Below are 17,034 nucleotides of genomic sequence, written 5' to 3' on the forward strand. Positions count from 1 at the left end.
TGGTTCTGATTCGCAGGCCGTGGACTCCTACAGTCTTTGGCCTCGTGACCCATCTTGAGACACCTTTGGCAACGACCCTTGTTGCACTGGCCGCTGTGATGCCTGTTACAGTTGTGACACTTGGGGTGAGATCCTTGATACCTTTTCTGCCTGGGACCACCAGAAGATTGCTGACTAGGACTCTAGTAGTGATCAGTCTTCTGCTGTTGAGCCTGAGACTGAACTGTTGCTGAACCCTTGCTAGAATCCCCCTCCCACTTTCTTTTGTTGTCACTGGGGGTAGTAGGAGTAGCGGCTGATGTGGTAGCAGTAGTAGCGCTGATACGTTTGGGCAACTTGTTCTGTTCCACCGCCTGATCTGTGAGGCGACGAGCAAGACGCTGAATGTCTTGGATATTGTCGAGATTAGCCGATGCCACATGGCTCTGAATTTCTGATGCTAGACCCTTGAGGTACAACTCAATGCGCTTGATCGGAGGGTCCACCATGGTTGGACACAAGATGGCCAGTTCGTTCGACCGTTTAGTGTAAGCTTCGATCTCCGACCCTATCATTTTCAGATGGTAAAACTCATCTTCCAACTTGTGGATGTCATCCCGTGTGCAGTATTCCCTCTTGATAAGTTCCTTGAAATCGTTCCAAGGGGTGGCGTTAGCAGTTGCCAACCCTAAAATCTGAACCTGCGCGTTCCACCAAGTTAGCGCAATTCCTTGCAGCGTGCCAGTGGCGTACTTCACCCTGCGATCCTCAGGGCATTCACACATTTCAAATACTGACTCGAGCTTTTCGAACCAATGGAGTAGTCCACTGCTCCCTCTGTGCCACTGAATGTGCTTGAACGACAGTCCATGAAGTTCTTGAATGTGCAAACAGGTTGTGGGGCATGTTGACCTATTGTGTACAAATAGGACAAAGTTAAACACAAGAGTTAATGTAGGATCTAAAGATCCTATTGTGAATCACATCCGCAGGGTATACTACTTGCTTGTGCAGCTGCAAATGCCGCAGCTACTTGTTCATTGATAAGAGCCGTCAACTGGGTTTGAGTCATGTTCACACGTCCAGACATGATCTTCATAGTAAAAGTAGAATAAGTGAGAATGGTTCGCGAGTAGTGCGATGACAGAAGAGTGTAAGCACATAGTTGTTCTCATGTAATGACGCATAGTAAGAAATGTAATCTAAGCATACTGCGAGCAAAGTTCTATGCAATTCTAGCATGTAGGCAATAAACATAAACCTTATTACCTAGGATGTTGAGTCTTGCACGTGGAGCGAAGCGTCGTTGTGGATCGTTGAGAGCACTGTTCTGGTTATAGTCTGGTTTTAATAAAAACGTTTTTTCCCATATTAAAACCAAGTTCTCTATAACCAATGGCTCTGATACCAATCTGTCACACCCCCAAAATCCACCTGCGGAGTATCACCGCTTGGGAGCGTGACTGACCAGGATCAAGCCACCAATCATATAGAACAATGTATATAATAAAAGTAAATGTCATTAAACAAAACCCATCCATATGAAAGGTGTTCAAAACATAAGTAATAGTTCGACGTTTAGCGGAAGCAATTAAGCAAAAGCCCAATCATAAATAAGTATGTAATGTCATAACGTTCAATCATAGCATTCACGATCCTTGTCCACAACGACTTGCTCCTCCCTGTGCAAGCTCCATATGTACCTAAGGTCCTGCAAGGCATGCAGCAGAGAGTCAACAACTAGTTGAGCGAGTTCACAGAAAGTAAGTTCGTAGCAGTAATTCGTATGTTCATTTAGTGGGGGCTTCCCACGTATGTATGTACTAATAGTGGGGGTTTCCCATGATTATATTTATTACCAATGGGGGCTTCCCATGTTTATCCTTACTAGACTATTGTAACCATGTGTTCTTCTTAATCCGAGAACAGGAATACGTACAAGGTCACGTAGGTTTTACGTGAGTGCCCTTCCCCGAGGACAGCGGTACGCGTGGGGTTTACGTAGGTTTTACGTAAGTGTCCTTCCGACCCGGAAGACAGTAGTAGGTATGAGTTTACGTAGGTTTTACGTAAGTGTCCTCCCGACCCGGGAGACAGTGGTAGATACTAGTTTACGTAGGTTTGACGTAAGTGTCCTGACTAACCTGAGGACGATGGTATATAGTCTAGCAATAGTGTAAGTACGAGTAATTATCCAATTCAAATCTTCCCAACCCAATTCCCAACCCGGGAATCCCATGCCTTGGCTGTGTGAACTCACCTTGGTTTGCTCGGTATGCTTAACTATGTGCTAGCAACTAATCAATCAAGTCCTATAGTAAGCACGTATACTTGATCAGTTCAAGTTCGTAAAGTTTCACATGCAATTAATACCACAGAGTATGTTTGACAGTTGATATCATGCATCATACGTCAGTTAATCATATTCATACAATCCACGTTTCACATAAAGGCTTTCTCAATTTAATCTAACAATATCATCCGCACTTAACTGGATTAATACACTTTGCATAGTTCACATGCATAGCAGAATTAATCAGAAACATATTACAGTTAACCCACATAACGTAGTTATCATAACAGAGTTAACATAGTTAACATACTTAACATATTTAACAGCGTTAATAAACTTAACATGTTTAACGGAGTTTGTGGCTTCATTTAATCATACAAATCTTAACAGATTCAACAACAATTAACATACAACTCATTGTTTCAAAGTAATCATCCACAAAGTCAGACAGGGCCTTGCCCTTCTTAAAAACTCGGACAAGTGTGTGGGGGGGGGGGGTTTCCCCTGTTCAAAGTTCGGACAAGAGTCCCTAGGTATGAAACTCGGACCTTTGTGGTGCTATTAAAGGTCGGACATAAAGTGGGGGGGGGTAAAACTCGGACATGGGGGTAACCCCTTTTAAAATTCGGACAGCTAAGCCAAAAGTCGGACCATGGGGGTGGGGGTTAAAGCTCGGACAGCCCCTCCCCTATATGCAAAGCTCGGACCCCCTAACTAGGGTTAAAAGTCGGACCTTTTAACTCCCTTACAAAAGTCAGACAAGCTTGTTGCCATTATAAAAATTCGGACAAGTATGCTTATCAATACTCGGACTATATGCACAATATCTAAAGTTCGGACCTATTAACCTTGTTACAAAAGTTCGGACTAACAACATTTACAAAACTCAGACAAATAATCAAACATACGAAGGTTCCACTTCATTGAGATTGTATCAGTTACGTTTTTGTTTCCATACGATCGTGAAACCCTATTTTCACATATATTCACAGTGCAGTAATCTTAATCAAACTCAACGATTTTAGCACATCATGTATTTAATCATCAGGCAATCGATTATACAACTAGTCAATTATCATAATCACAATAATCAGAATCAAACTGACAATTACAGAACTTAGCATGTGAGGAACTAGGGTTTACAAGAATTCACAAGAATCAAGAATTGATAACAATCAAATAATCAGTAACCATTTACCTTGGATTGATTCTAACTAGATTGCAAGATTAAGATTGATGCAGGAGACTTGTGCTTGTGATGGAAATGATGATGATTGCCAGGGAATCAAAGAATGAAAGTACGTGCTTTGTTTTGTGTAATGATTAGTGAAAAGGGATTAGGGTTAAGTATCACTAGGATTTCACTAATTACTCTCTACATCCTCAAGTATTAACTTTTACACAAGTACACCATCTCACAACAATTTCACAGTTTCACCACCAAGTTCATATATTTGACAAGTCTTTCATAATTAACAAACAACCATGCACAATCACACAATACCATTCATTGCATCAAAACGTATACAATTCCATAGCAACTAATTGTGCAAATAAACAACTAAACAATAAATGAACGTGCAATAAATGCGAAATAGGAATCTTGGAAATTCGAGTTGTCACAGTAGTGTTTGTTGTTTTAGTCAAGTGACGTACTTGGCAGGTTTGTAAGGAATGCACACAGAGTTGAGAAGACTTATATTCAAAATCTATTTCATACAAGTCTACTCCAACTCTGAGGGAGTACCTCTATCCTTTTTCACATTATTAGTTTAGCTCTTCATAATCGCTTAGCTAATACGTGTTTCACATTGGGGACAATGTGAAGTTCAAGTGTGGGGTGGGGTTTGTAACAACTGGCAAATAACTGGTAATTCCGTCCAATCTAATCACTATTTATATTTCTAAATCTCATGCATTTAGCGTAATTTAATTACGTAACCGTGTCCTATACTGGATAACAGTGTTAGGACAAGAAAACAAAGCTAAAAAATATGTTGGTTTTAGTCGTAAGGCGAAACCAAACAAACAATGTCCTAAAGGTGTTGGTAGAAAGTGTTGCGTGCACTATTCACGGTTACACTATTCATGCCAGCAAACCGTGAAATCAGACCGAAACACTGAAAAACAACACTCGGATAACATAACTGAGTCCATTTATATAAGAAAACATTATTATGAAAACACATCTTGCATAGAAACGAGACGTTCCGGTATAACGCCCTAACCTCAAAAATGTCAGTTTCGGCTTAAAATATAGCATTTTTAACGCGTCCGAACCTATAACAAAGCATTTCCGGGACTTCGGAATAATGTCAAATGATGAAAAACATACTAAAACAATAAGATGATATCAACGGAATGTTCATAATCACAAGTTTCCGGCGTTACGTCGCTATGGACTAAACTAGTCCGTTAGCGACTCAACGAACTAGTAGGCGACATTTTTAGTTACGAAACAAGCAAACGAAGAATCTAGCGAACTAGTTAAGCTAAATAACCTTCGGATGCAAGATAACAACTTGCGGAAAAAGTTTGTCGGTACGACATAAAAGTGTCGTTAACTAGCCGACGCCTAAACGGAAAGCGTTTAAGGTATCAAAATCCGACTTACACTAGTCTAGCAAACTAGTTAACCATATTTTGACGACGCAAATACCCTAAATAAACGCCATAGTATCGATGGTGAATTAAAACCATAGTTCCCGGTATTATATTATACCTTCCATATACCACCCGGTATCGAACCGACGAGTGAACTAGTGGTATTTTTGCCATCCAAAGTTAATACCCATTAAAATAATAAACTAGTTGGACTTTATTTAAAATCCTAAACTACCATTAACACCCTAATCACCCTAATTAAGCTAAGTACCAAAATATCTCACATTTTAACATACATGTAACATGTTTAAAAAAAAAAAACATAAAATACCTTTCCCCCATGTTATTTACGTAAATCAAGGGGGCCCCACCCCTTGATCTTGTTTGAAATTGTGAAAGATATAGGGATGGTCTTAGGGAAGTTGTTGAAAAAAAAATTATAACACCTTACTTTAAATCATACCATTCCATCCATCACATATCATCACTTAAAAATTTCAAAGAAACCTCCCACACTTTCATCTAACTTCGGCAGCCATATCCCCACACAAATCCCACTTTCAATCTTTCATTATCACCCCAAAATTCATTAAATCTAGCCATTTTAAGGACATCTCAACATAGTTTAAGCATGGAGGATCACTAGGAGCACTTTTGGAGCTTAACTTCTTCTTATTTTCTTGTCTAACTAGTGCAATCTTGTAAGATCTCTAACCATCATTTTTAAGCTCCATATTATTAGTAGATTATTATTGTACAAGTTGATTATCTTGAAGATTAAGAAAAATATAATCAAAAACCCTAATCTCAAACTTAATAATCTACTAAGCATAACTTATTATGTGATTATTTGGGTAGATTAGTGTAGTTAGTTGGTGTAATCTTGATTATTATGTTAATCATGTTAATATTAGAGAGTTAAAGTTTAGATTTATGATGATCTTGTGAATTATAACATGTAGTATTTTAGATTAGTGTTAATCTAGCCATGTTACACATAAAAATGTGATTTAAACATGTGTATGTTTAAATCACACAAGATCATCAACTTCAAAGATTATGAGCATTTGTATATAAACTTGATTAAGTGATTCTTGAAAGATTAAACCAAGAATAATTATGTGACAAGGCTTTTAACAACACAAATGAACTTGAGTTTTAACATAAAATAAGTTTATGTGATATTAGTTATCAAAAGTGTTATGTAAAAGTCTTAGAAATTTCTACATAAAGATGTGTGAATCTTTAAAAGTGAAAAACAATTTATAATCAAGTTTATGTAAGTAATTAACTTGATAAATGGTTCACTTTGAAGACTTGAAAGTTTAAGCAAAATAATGCTCATGAGAATCTTTGAAGGAATAAGTATGATTAGTGATGTAAATATAAGTTTAGTGATGTTTGGAAATTGATTATTGATTTAACGCGTTTTTGTAACGTGGGAAACGTCATAGTTTTAGGGGAAACTATGGCGAATTTTTCTAAAAATCTAATCGCGATTAAAGAGGGGATTAAAGGGTGATTTACAAGGTTAAACGCGATTAGTGGTCTTAAACGTCATTATGGAAACCTTGATGGGAATATTTAAGGATTAAATATTCAAGAAGTTCTTATGAACTTAAACTTATATTTTTACAAAAATAAATGGTTAAAAATGTAACCATATATGTATATATAATTTTTGGTAAAAATTATATATTTTTGGAAACTGGTTAAGTATATGTATATGTGCTATATATATGTATGTAGTAGATACCTAAAGGGTGATCAAAATAAATATACATACATGTTCCTACATGGACCAAGAAATGCTAGTAAAATCGGACACTTAAATAAAATGGCCGAAATGGAATTACATAACACTTGATGACGACAATTTGGGCATATCGACACCATAAACAAGTTACTACAAAGTCGAGTCTAAAATAACATATTTTGGACGTTTAAACGAGCACATATGTAAGTGACCTATAACAAGAATCCGGAAAGTCGAAAACTATAAAAATTACCAAGTATTTTTCAAAGGAAAAATGAACTTATTTAAAGTTTGCTACTTGGTAACATTTTGGTAAAAATTGCAAGATTATGTTAATGGACTCATAAAGTTAGAATTGGGCCTATTAAAGTTAGTAATGGGCTAGGCCCAAATTCCTTAATACATGGGCTAGGGCCCAATGGCAATATAACATGGGCTCGGCCCAATGACATGGGCTCGGCCCAAAAACATTAAAACATGGGTTAGATACGATAACATAGATGACATGGGCTCGGCCCAATGACATGGGCTCGGCCCAATGACATGAGCAAAGGCTCAATGGCATGCGTGCACTGCACGAGGACGTGTGAAGAACGAAGCCGATCACACATAAGTCAATACACATAGAATACATGAATACGCTTATGAATTCATACGAATAGAATACATGTATACACATAACAATCGAGCGAGTAAACTATCAACGCTCTAAAATACAAGGTTGTTCCAAAAATGACAAACGAGAACATAATAAAGAATTCAAGATGAACAACTTGTACGAGGTCCGAAAGACCTAGTGCCTAACGAGATTAGTACACATGTAGGTTATTGACACGTACGGACGCTCACTTCGATATCATATTACACGGAACGCAAATTTGTGAGTTCATGTCCCTCCTTTCACTGTTTTCAATGTTTTGTTTTCAAAAACATCGAGGGGAAATACATGCTAAAACTATTGGTATGTTAGTTACGGAGTAGAAGATAACATGATCAATGTGCATAAGTAGGATGATGACATTAGTAACCATTAATCACATAGTGACCAAGGTGCAAAAGGTGTAGATCTATTGGGCTTGAGGCACGCCCCACTCCTAGTTGTTAACCGTGGAGTGCTTTTGTGATCCCAAATGATAACAAAGTGTTCTCGGTTTGGTTATTTACTTATGGTACATTATGTCAGGGGCTCGCTACCCACTGATAGATCCTTAACAGACTCCATGAATGAATCAGAACATACCATGATTACAAGATTTCATTTTCATGAATACTACGATTACAAGATTTCATTTTCATGAATACTACGATTACAAGATCTCAATTTCATGAATACTATGATTACAAGATTTCGTTTTTATGAATTCTACGATTACATATGATAACAAAAACTGCATGAACTCGCTCAACTTTTGTTGACTTTTTAAAACTACATGTATTTCAGGAAACAAGTCTTGAGCCGGTGATACATGATTGGATGCAATGATTACCTTTCTTACGTCACACGCAACACGCTTCCGCAACTAGCAGGGTGTGACAGATTGGTATCAGAGCTCCGATTGTAGTGAACCGGGGACAAACTTTTATAAAGTTTGGTCTACAATCACCAAGGGCTCTCACATGAAAACAAAGTTGATAACATTACAAAGATGATTTCAAAAAGTATGACAAAATGACAGAAGGTTTTCATTGTGTCACTATAACATGAGGATCTATCACACGGGCTCAATCATAAGTAACTGATATGGTTCAATACATGTTTAGTCTATAAGGAATAGATTTGAAAACACTAAGGCTTACATGAGAACAAAAACAGCATGAGATTTAGTGATTATATATATATAATGTCTTTGTATATGTATTGTACGGAATATTTGCCAAGGACGAAAATACCTTCGACTACGAATTCTATTATTACAATTGACTCACACGATGAGAATGACGACCTCGCGGCTATTACGAAGCTTATGGCGGCCGTGGTCCCTGAGAGAGACCCTAAACTATTGATCCCATGGAAGATGGTTGTTTACCCTCGGGTGGTATATGCCTGGCTTCGGTAGTGATGACGAGCCGGAGGTGGCGGCCTTGGACAACAACTCTATTAGTGGGACGAGGTCCCTGACACTCATACTAATCGTGATTGATGACACTCTCGTCCAGACAAGGAAGATGAAGTACTCATCTTAAAGGTGCCCCTCCAGTTGTTATTGTTACGGATTCTTTTTATTTCTATTTCGGCTAACATTAATGACAATGGGCGTTAGCATGTGGACCATCACGAAGGTCCCTCCTATGTTCAGGGTATATAGACAATAATGTCCTCTCTTTGATCAATCGTCTTCTTGAACGAGAGAATGCTAGGGTGACCATGCAAGACAATTTATTATTACGGGGGCCCACGTAATAACAACTTGTAGTGTATGGAAATCCTGGTGGGCTCTGCGGGTCAAGCAAATGATCATTAATCCATTTGAAAGTTCTTAAGTTGTTCAAATTTCTATCTAGTAGAACATTAACCGGAATGGTTACTATAACACTCTACGATACAGGAAGACTACACGTATTGTTTGCACTTAACATTCGATCTATAACACGAGTTGTCTGAGACTAGTCATCGAAAGCAAACAAAACTCGTTAGCCACTCATGGAGGATTTTTCCTCAACAATCTCGAAATTCTTGTACATGGGCTGGTTCTTTGGTGTCTATGACACCTTACCTTATCTTATTATCGGAGATGATTACATTAAACTTCGTCGTTTGATATTTGTCTTATTCCAAGGGATACTATGGCATGAGCCAAGCTACAACCCCTTCATTTTATTATTCGACATCTATGGAAATTATAACAATCTTGTCAAAGCTCATGGAGCTCAAGGAGTATCAACGTATTCGTCACACGGGCTAGTGCGGCGAAGGATTTTTCCTACTTTGGGCGATCGAGATCCATGAAGTATGGGATACACGTTGTAAAAATTGGAGACGACCGTTTGGTTTCTCCTTCTCAACGAGTTACTTCTTTTCCCATTTAGGCACATGGCTAATACACTCAAGAGGTACTATGCATTTTGGAATGCATTTATTCATGTAAACATACCAGAGCAACGCTGTCTTGAGGTTTCCATGACCAATCACATTCTTAATTCTTAGGCACATGATAGGCTATATCTGTCCAATAAAAGCCTAGACCCAATGATACTATGTATCGGAAACAACGTGGCATCGACAAGAAAATCTACGCCTAGAAGAGGGTCAGTTAATCAGCGCCCTACTATTAAAGTTGAACTAGAGGTCATATGGAACAACATGAGGTTGTCGAGTCGACACTAGTGATGGTACTGATGGTACCGGTAGTTCAAGTGGTTCAAATCCCGATGGGACGAGAATGAGTGGCAATGCCACACTTGGAGATGCAATCACACCAGATTTTAATCCTAAGGCTTTTCCGGATTATAAGCCGCGAGACCTCATTGATACGGAAGGTGCGGTGAGTTCTATCCGTTAGATAAAGACAAGGAAGTCAGTTAACCTTGCTAATAAATGTACTCCTAAGTAAACACTTTGGGTAAACTAATAGCCTTCTGTTGAATGAGGCGTTAACTTGGTGGAATCTCCAAGTGCAAACTATAGGGAGTAATACAACAAGAGGTTATTGTGGGAAGAACTCAAGAATCTTAAGCGAGAAGAGTATTGCTCGTTAGTGGTAAATTCCAAGGTTGGGAACCGAACTCTAGAACTCGATTATGATTAGAGCGAACGTAGCTGGTTACCCCAACGCCTCTACGATCTCTCAAGGATTGTTGCATACTGGATAACACCCGAATTCAAACGCACTGAGTGCTAAATTTGGGGTTTAGCCCTGAGATCCGAAGCATGATCTCATCATGCCACCCTACCTAGATTTTTTTTGAAACCCTCGCAGATAGTCTCATCAAGGATGCGGGGAACATGGGGAAATTATCAAAGAAAGGTGTAGAAGGGAAAGAAACGCATGTGGAATCTACTAGCAACAGGAATCGAAAGTTCTCACACCTTAGGAAAGGTTTAGGAATGAGTAAAAAATGAGAGAAAACGCCCACAATGAGAGAAACGAAGGCATTTGCTGCCATAATCGATGTTCGCACCAAGAAATATGCTAGTAACTTGCCGAAATCCTGAATGAGATAAGTAAAACTTTCATCATGAGGGAACTTGCAAAAGTGCCAAGAGTAGCAGTGTGGTGAGACTGCGCACAAAACAGACACTAATGAGTTAGTTATACTCAAGAAAGAACAATGAGGTCTTAACTGTGGCAAAAAGATCACTACAATCATGGATTTCTAAGGACGAATCAAGCAAGAGAATAAGCGTGTGTACGGTTAGAACTATGAATACTCCACGAAATCCCAATGTTGACATGGGTATGTTCTACTCTACAACCAACATGCATCAATTATTTGAATACCAACGCCGGCTTAACTTAGTGTCTCTAGATATTAATCCTACACATGAATTAGAGTCATGTAGGTTAGACATGTCTTACTCTCTCAAGTTAGCTAATGGGAAATTAGCAGACTCATGTGAAGTCATTAAGAGTCACCGATACGTTCCTACCAACCGACCTGTTGCATCCGTGTTGTTTAACATCGGTGTCGGTATTAGCTTCATCCCCATAAAATTCAAAGTATGCTTGGCCGAGTCAAGTAAACAAGACGTCCTCCCATTCAATAGGATTGACCAATGGTAAATTAGTCAAGTCAGGAAAGACATCAAAGGATGCACACTCGAACTTGGAGCACGAAAATTCCGTAACGACTTTTCACTCATTCAATTAGGTTTTTACGACTTAACTTCTGGCATAGACTGGTTGGCCGACAACCGAGCAGAAGTAGTTGTGCTGCGAAAACTATTATTCTTTTCCCCCCTGTCCAACGAGAGAACATCTTTTGGTGCACAGAGAGAAACACGACACACGGCTGCTGACCAACAACTGTATGAAGGCTCAGAAGAGTCTGAGAACAGGATGCATCGCCTTTCTTGTCCATGTGGTCGACAAGAAGGATGAGTAGTGCAAGGGGGAGGATATCCCTGTGGTAAGGGAATACCCTGAAGTCTTTCCAGAAGACTTGTCGGGACTACCTCCGCAGCGACAAGTCGAATTCAGTATCGATCTTGTGCCAGGAACTGCATCGGTGGCGAAAGCTTCATATAGACTCGCACCCTCGGAGATGCATGAGTTATCTACTTAGCTTCAGGAACTTCTTGACAAGGGATTCATTAGACCGAGTTTCTCGCCTTGGGGAGATCCGGTATTATTTGCCAAGAAGAAGGATGGAACCGTACGGATATGCATCGATTACAGAGGACTAAACAAGTTAACAATCAAAAATCGGTATCCTTTACCGAAGATCGACGACTTGTTCAATCAGTTACAAGGTTCCAATTATATTCCAAGATTGATCTAAGATCTGGATATCATCAGCTGAGATTCAAGAAGAAAGCATTCCTAAGACGACGTTTAGGACTCGCTATGGGCATTACGAGTTCCTTGTTATGCCTTTCGGCTTAACAAACGCCCCCGTCGTGTTCATGGATTTGATGTACCGGGTATGTAAGCCATACCTCGACAGGTTTGTGATCGTATTCATTAAGGATATATTTATATATATTTACGAACCGAGGTAGAACATGAACAACATTTGAGAACTATTCCGAAGCTGCTTAAGAAAGAACAATTGTATGTCAAATTCTCGAAATACGAATTTTGGATTCGTGAGGTACAATTTATTGGTCATGTGGTGAACGAGAACGGAATATATGTTGACCCAGCTAAGATAAATCCATAAAGAACTGGAACACCCCAAAAACCTCAAAGGAAGTAAGACAATTTCTGGGCTTAGCGGGATACTATCGTAGACACTGAGAATTTTTTTTTCTAAAATTTCTCAATCGCTAACCTCTCTCACATAAAAGGATAAAAAGTTCAATTGGGGTGAAAAACAAGAATTGGCATTCCATACACTCAAGGATAAACTATGCCAAGCACCAACCTTATCACTCCCTGACGGTACCGATGACTTTGTGGTGTATTGTGATGCATCGCACCAAGGATTGGGTTGTGTTCTAATGCAATGAGAAAAAGTCATCGCGTACGCGTCACGACAATTGAAAGTTCATGAAAAGAATTATACCACTCACGACCTGGAGTTGGGCGCAGTGGTATTCGCTTTAAAGATTTGGCGTCACTATCTCTATGGTACTATGTGTACCATATTCACCGATCACAAGATTCTTCAACATATACTTATCAAAAGGAATTAAACACGCGCCAACGTCGTTGGGTGAAGTGGTTGAATGACTGTGATTGTGAAATCAAGTACCATCCGGGCAAATCAAACATTGTAGCGGATGCTTTGAGCCGGAATGAGCAAGTCAAAACATTACGGGTACGAGCTTTAGAGTTGATAATTCAAACAAACTTTACTACTCGAGTGCACGATGCACAACTAGAATCTCTAAAGCCGGAGAACATTCAACCAGAATCCTTGTGAGGATTAGAGAAAACAAATGGAAAAGAACAAGGATGACACTTTGTATTTCATGAGAAGGATCTGGATCCCATATTTTGACGGTCTACGAGACTTGGTGCTGGACGAAGCACACAAGTCAAGATATTCAATACATCCAGGATCCGATAAAATATGTCAAGACTTAAAAGAATACTATTGGTGGCCTAATCTCAAGGGAGATATTGCAACTTATGTTGGGGAATGCCTAACTTGTGCAAAGGTCAAGGCCGATTTTCAAAAGCCGTCTGGCTTATTACAGTAAGCCGAGATTCCCATTTGGAAATGGGAACAAATATCAATGGATTTCATCACAGAACTGCCACAGACCTCTCATGGTCATGACATAATTTGGGTTATCGTTGGTCGATTAACCAAGTCAGCTCACTTCTTACCGATTCGCGAGAAAGACAGCACCGAGGAGTTAGCTGAACTCTACCTTAGAAAAATTGTGGCACGTCATGGAGTGTATGTTCCAATAATCTCTGACCGAGATGGTCGCTTTATGTCAAGGAATTGACAATCAATTCAAGCATCATTTAGATCTCGTTTAGATCTAAGCACAACATTTCATCCGTAAACCGATGGACAAAGCGAACGAACCATCCAAACGTTGGAGGACATGCTTCATGCCTGTGTGATAGATTTGGGCGGAAACTAGGATACTCATTTACCTTTGGTATAGTTCTCATATAATAACAGTTATCAAACAAGCATTAAAGCCGCCCCCATTTGAAGCACTATACGGACGAAAGTGCCGATCACCGCTGTGTTGGGCGGAAGTCGGAGACAAACAACTCATTGGCCCCTAACTAGTCCAAGAGACTACTGATAAGATAGCAAAGATACGAGACCGTATCAAAGCGGCTCGTGACAGACAAAAGAGCTACGCAGACAGAAGACGTAAAACTATTATCCTTCAAGGTCGGAGACAAAGTCTTACTAAAAGTCTCACCTTAGAAAACGCGTAGCTAGATTCGGGAAACGCGAAAAGCTAAACCCGAGATACATTGGGCCATTTGAGATTCTAGAAAAGTTCGGTACTGTCGCGTACAAGTTGAAACTGCCAGAAGAACTCATCTCAAGAAAAGTCCGACTGTTGATACAGTTATCATTCCAGCGGATGAGATTCATGTAGACAACACGCTCTAGTTTACCGAAGAACCCGTTGAGGTAATGGACCGGAAGGTCCACAAGACAAGGAGAAGTAATATCGAACTAGTCAAGGTCCGCTGGAATTCACGTCACGGACCCGAGTACACATGGGAACGTGAAGATCAGATTAAGGCAAAATATCCCCACCTGTTTAAGAAGACTCCTGCAAAGGATGGCTCAACTTGAATTTCGGGACGAAATTCTTTTTAACAGGGGGAGAATGTAACAACTGGCAAATAACTGGTAATTCCGTCCAATCTAATCACTATTTATATTTCTAAATCTCATGCATTTAGCGTAATTTAATTACGTAACCGTGTCCTATACTGGATAACAGTGTTAGGACAAGAAAACAAAGCTAAAAAATATGTTGGTTTTAGTCGTAAGGCGAAACCAAACAAACAATGTCCTAAAGGTGTTGGTAGAAAGTGTTGCGTGCACTATTCACGGTTACACTATTCATGCCAGCAAACCGTGAAATCAGACCGAAACACTGAAAAACAACACTCGGATAACATAACTGAGTCCATTTATATAAGAAAACATTATTATGAAAACACATCTTGCATAGAAACGAGACGTTCCGGTATAACGCCCTAACCTCAAAAATGTCAGTTTCGGCTTAAAATATAGCATTTTTAACGCGTCCGAACCTATAACAAAGCATTTCCGGGACTTCGGAATAATGTCAAATGATGAAAAACATACTAAAACAATAAGATGATATCAACGGAATGTTCATAATCACAAGTTTCCGGCGTTACGTCGCTATGGACTAAACTAGTCCGTTAGCGACTCAACGAACTAGTAGGCGACATTTTTAGTTACGAAACAAGCAAACGAAGAATCTAGCGAACTAGTTAAGCTAAATAACCTTCGGATGCAAGATAACAACTTGCAGAAAAAGTTTGTCGGTACGACATAAAAGTGTCGTTAACTAGCCGACGCCTAAACGGAAAGTGTTTAAGGTATCAAAATCCGACTTACACTAGTCTAGCAAACTAGTTAACCATATTTTGACGACGCAAATACCCTAAATAAACGCCATAGTATCGATGGTGAATTAAAACCATAGTTCCCGGTATTATATTATACCTTCCATATACCACCCGGTATCGAACCGACGAGTGAACTAGTGGTATTTTTGCCATCCAAAGTTAATACCCATTAAAATAATAAACTAGTTGGACTTTATTTAAAATCCTAAACTACCATTAACACCCTAATCACCCTAATTAAGCTAAGTACCAAAATATCTCACATTTTAACATACATGTAACATGTTTAAAAAAAAAAAAACATAAAATACCTTTCCCCCATGTTATTTACGTAAATCAAGGGGGCCCCACCCCTTGATCTTGTTTGAAATTGTGAAAGATATAGGGATGGTCTTAGGGAAGTTGTTGAAAAAAAAATTATAACACCTTACTTTAAATCATACCATTCCATCCATCACATATCATCACTTAAAAATTTCAAAGAAACCTCCCACACTTTCATCTAACTTCGGCAGCCATATCCCCACACAAATCCCACTTTCAATCTTTCATTATCACCCCAAAATTCATTAAATCTAGCCATTTTAAGGACATCTCAACATAGTTTAAACATGGAGGATCACTAGGAGCACTTTTGGAGCTTAACTTCTTCTTATTTTCTTGTCTAACTAGTGCAATCTTGTAAGATCTCTAACCATCATTTTTAAGCTCCATATTATTAGTAGATTATTATTGTACAAGTTGATTATCTTGAAGATTAAGAAAAATATAATCAAAAACCCTAATCTCAAACTTAATAATCTACTAAGCATAACTTATTATGTGATTATTTGGGTAGATTAGTGTAGTTAGTTGGTGTAATCTTGATTATTATGTTAATCATGTTAATATTAGAGAGTTAAAGTTTAGATTTATGATGATCTTGTGAATTATAACATGTAGTATTTTAGATTAGTGTTAATCTAGCCATGTTACACATAAAAATGTGATTTAAACATGTGTATGTTTAAATCACACAAGATCATCAACTTCAAAGATTATGAGCATTTGTATATAAACTTGATTAAGTGATTCTTGAAAGATTAAACCAAGAATAATTATGTGCAAGGCTTTTAACAACACAAATGAACTTGAGTTTTAACATAAAATAAGTTTATGTGATATTAGTTATCAAAAGTGTTATGTAAAAGTCTTAGAAATTTCTACATAAAGATGTGTGAATCTTTAAAAGTGAAAAACAATTTATAATCAAGTTTATGTAAGTAATTAACTTGATAAATGGTTCACTTTGAAGACTTGAAAGTTTAAGCAAAATAATGCTCATGAGAATCTTTGAAGGAATAAGTATGATTAGTGATGTAAATATAAGTTTAGTGATGTTTGGAAATTGATTATTGATTTAACGCGTTTTTGTAACGTGGGAAACGTCATAGTTTTAGGGGAAACTATGGCGAATTTTTCTAAAAATCTAATCGCGATTAAAGAGGGGATTAAAGGGTGATTTACAAGGTTAAACGCGATTAGTGGTCTTAAACGTCATTATGGAAACCTTGATGGGAATATTTAAGGATTAAATATTCAAGAAGTTCTTATGAACTTAAACTTATATTTTTACAAAAATAAATGGTTAAAAATGTAACCATATATGTATATATAATTTTTGGTAAAAATTATATATTTTTGGAAACTGGTTAAGTATATGTATATGT

Source organism: Helianthus annuus, chromosome 16, assembly GCF_002127325.2.
Source record: "Helianthus annuus cultivar XRQ/B chromosome 16, HanXRQr2.0-SUNRISE, whole genome shotgun sequence".
Taxonomy (NCBI): domain Eukaryota; kingdom Viridiplantae; phylum Streptophyta; class Magnoliopsida; order Asterales; family Asteraceae; genus Helianthus; species Helianthus annuus.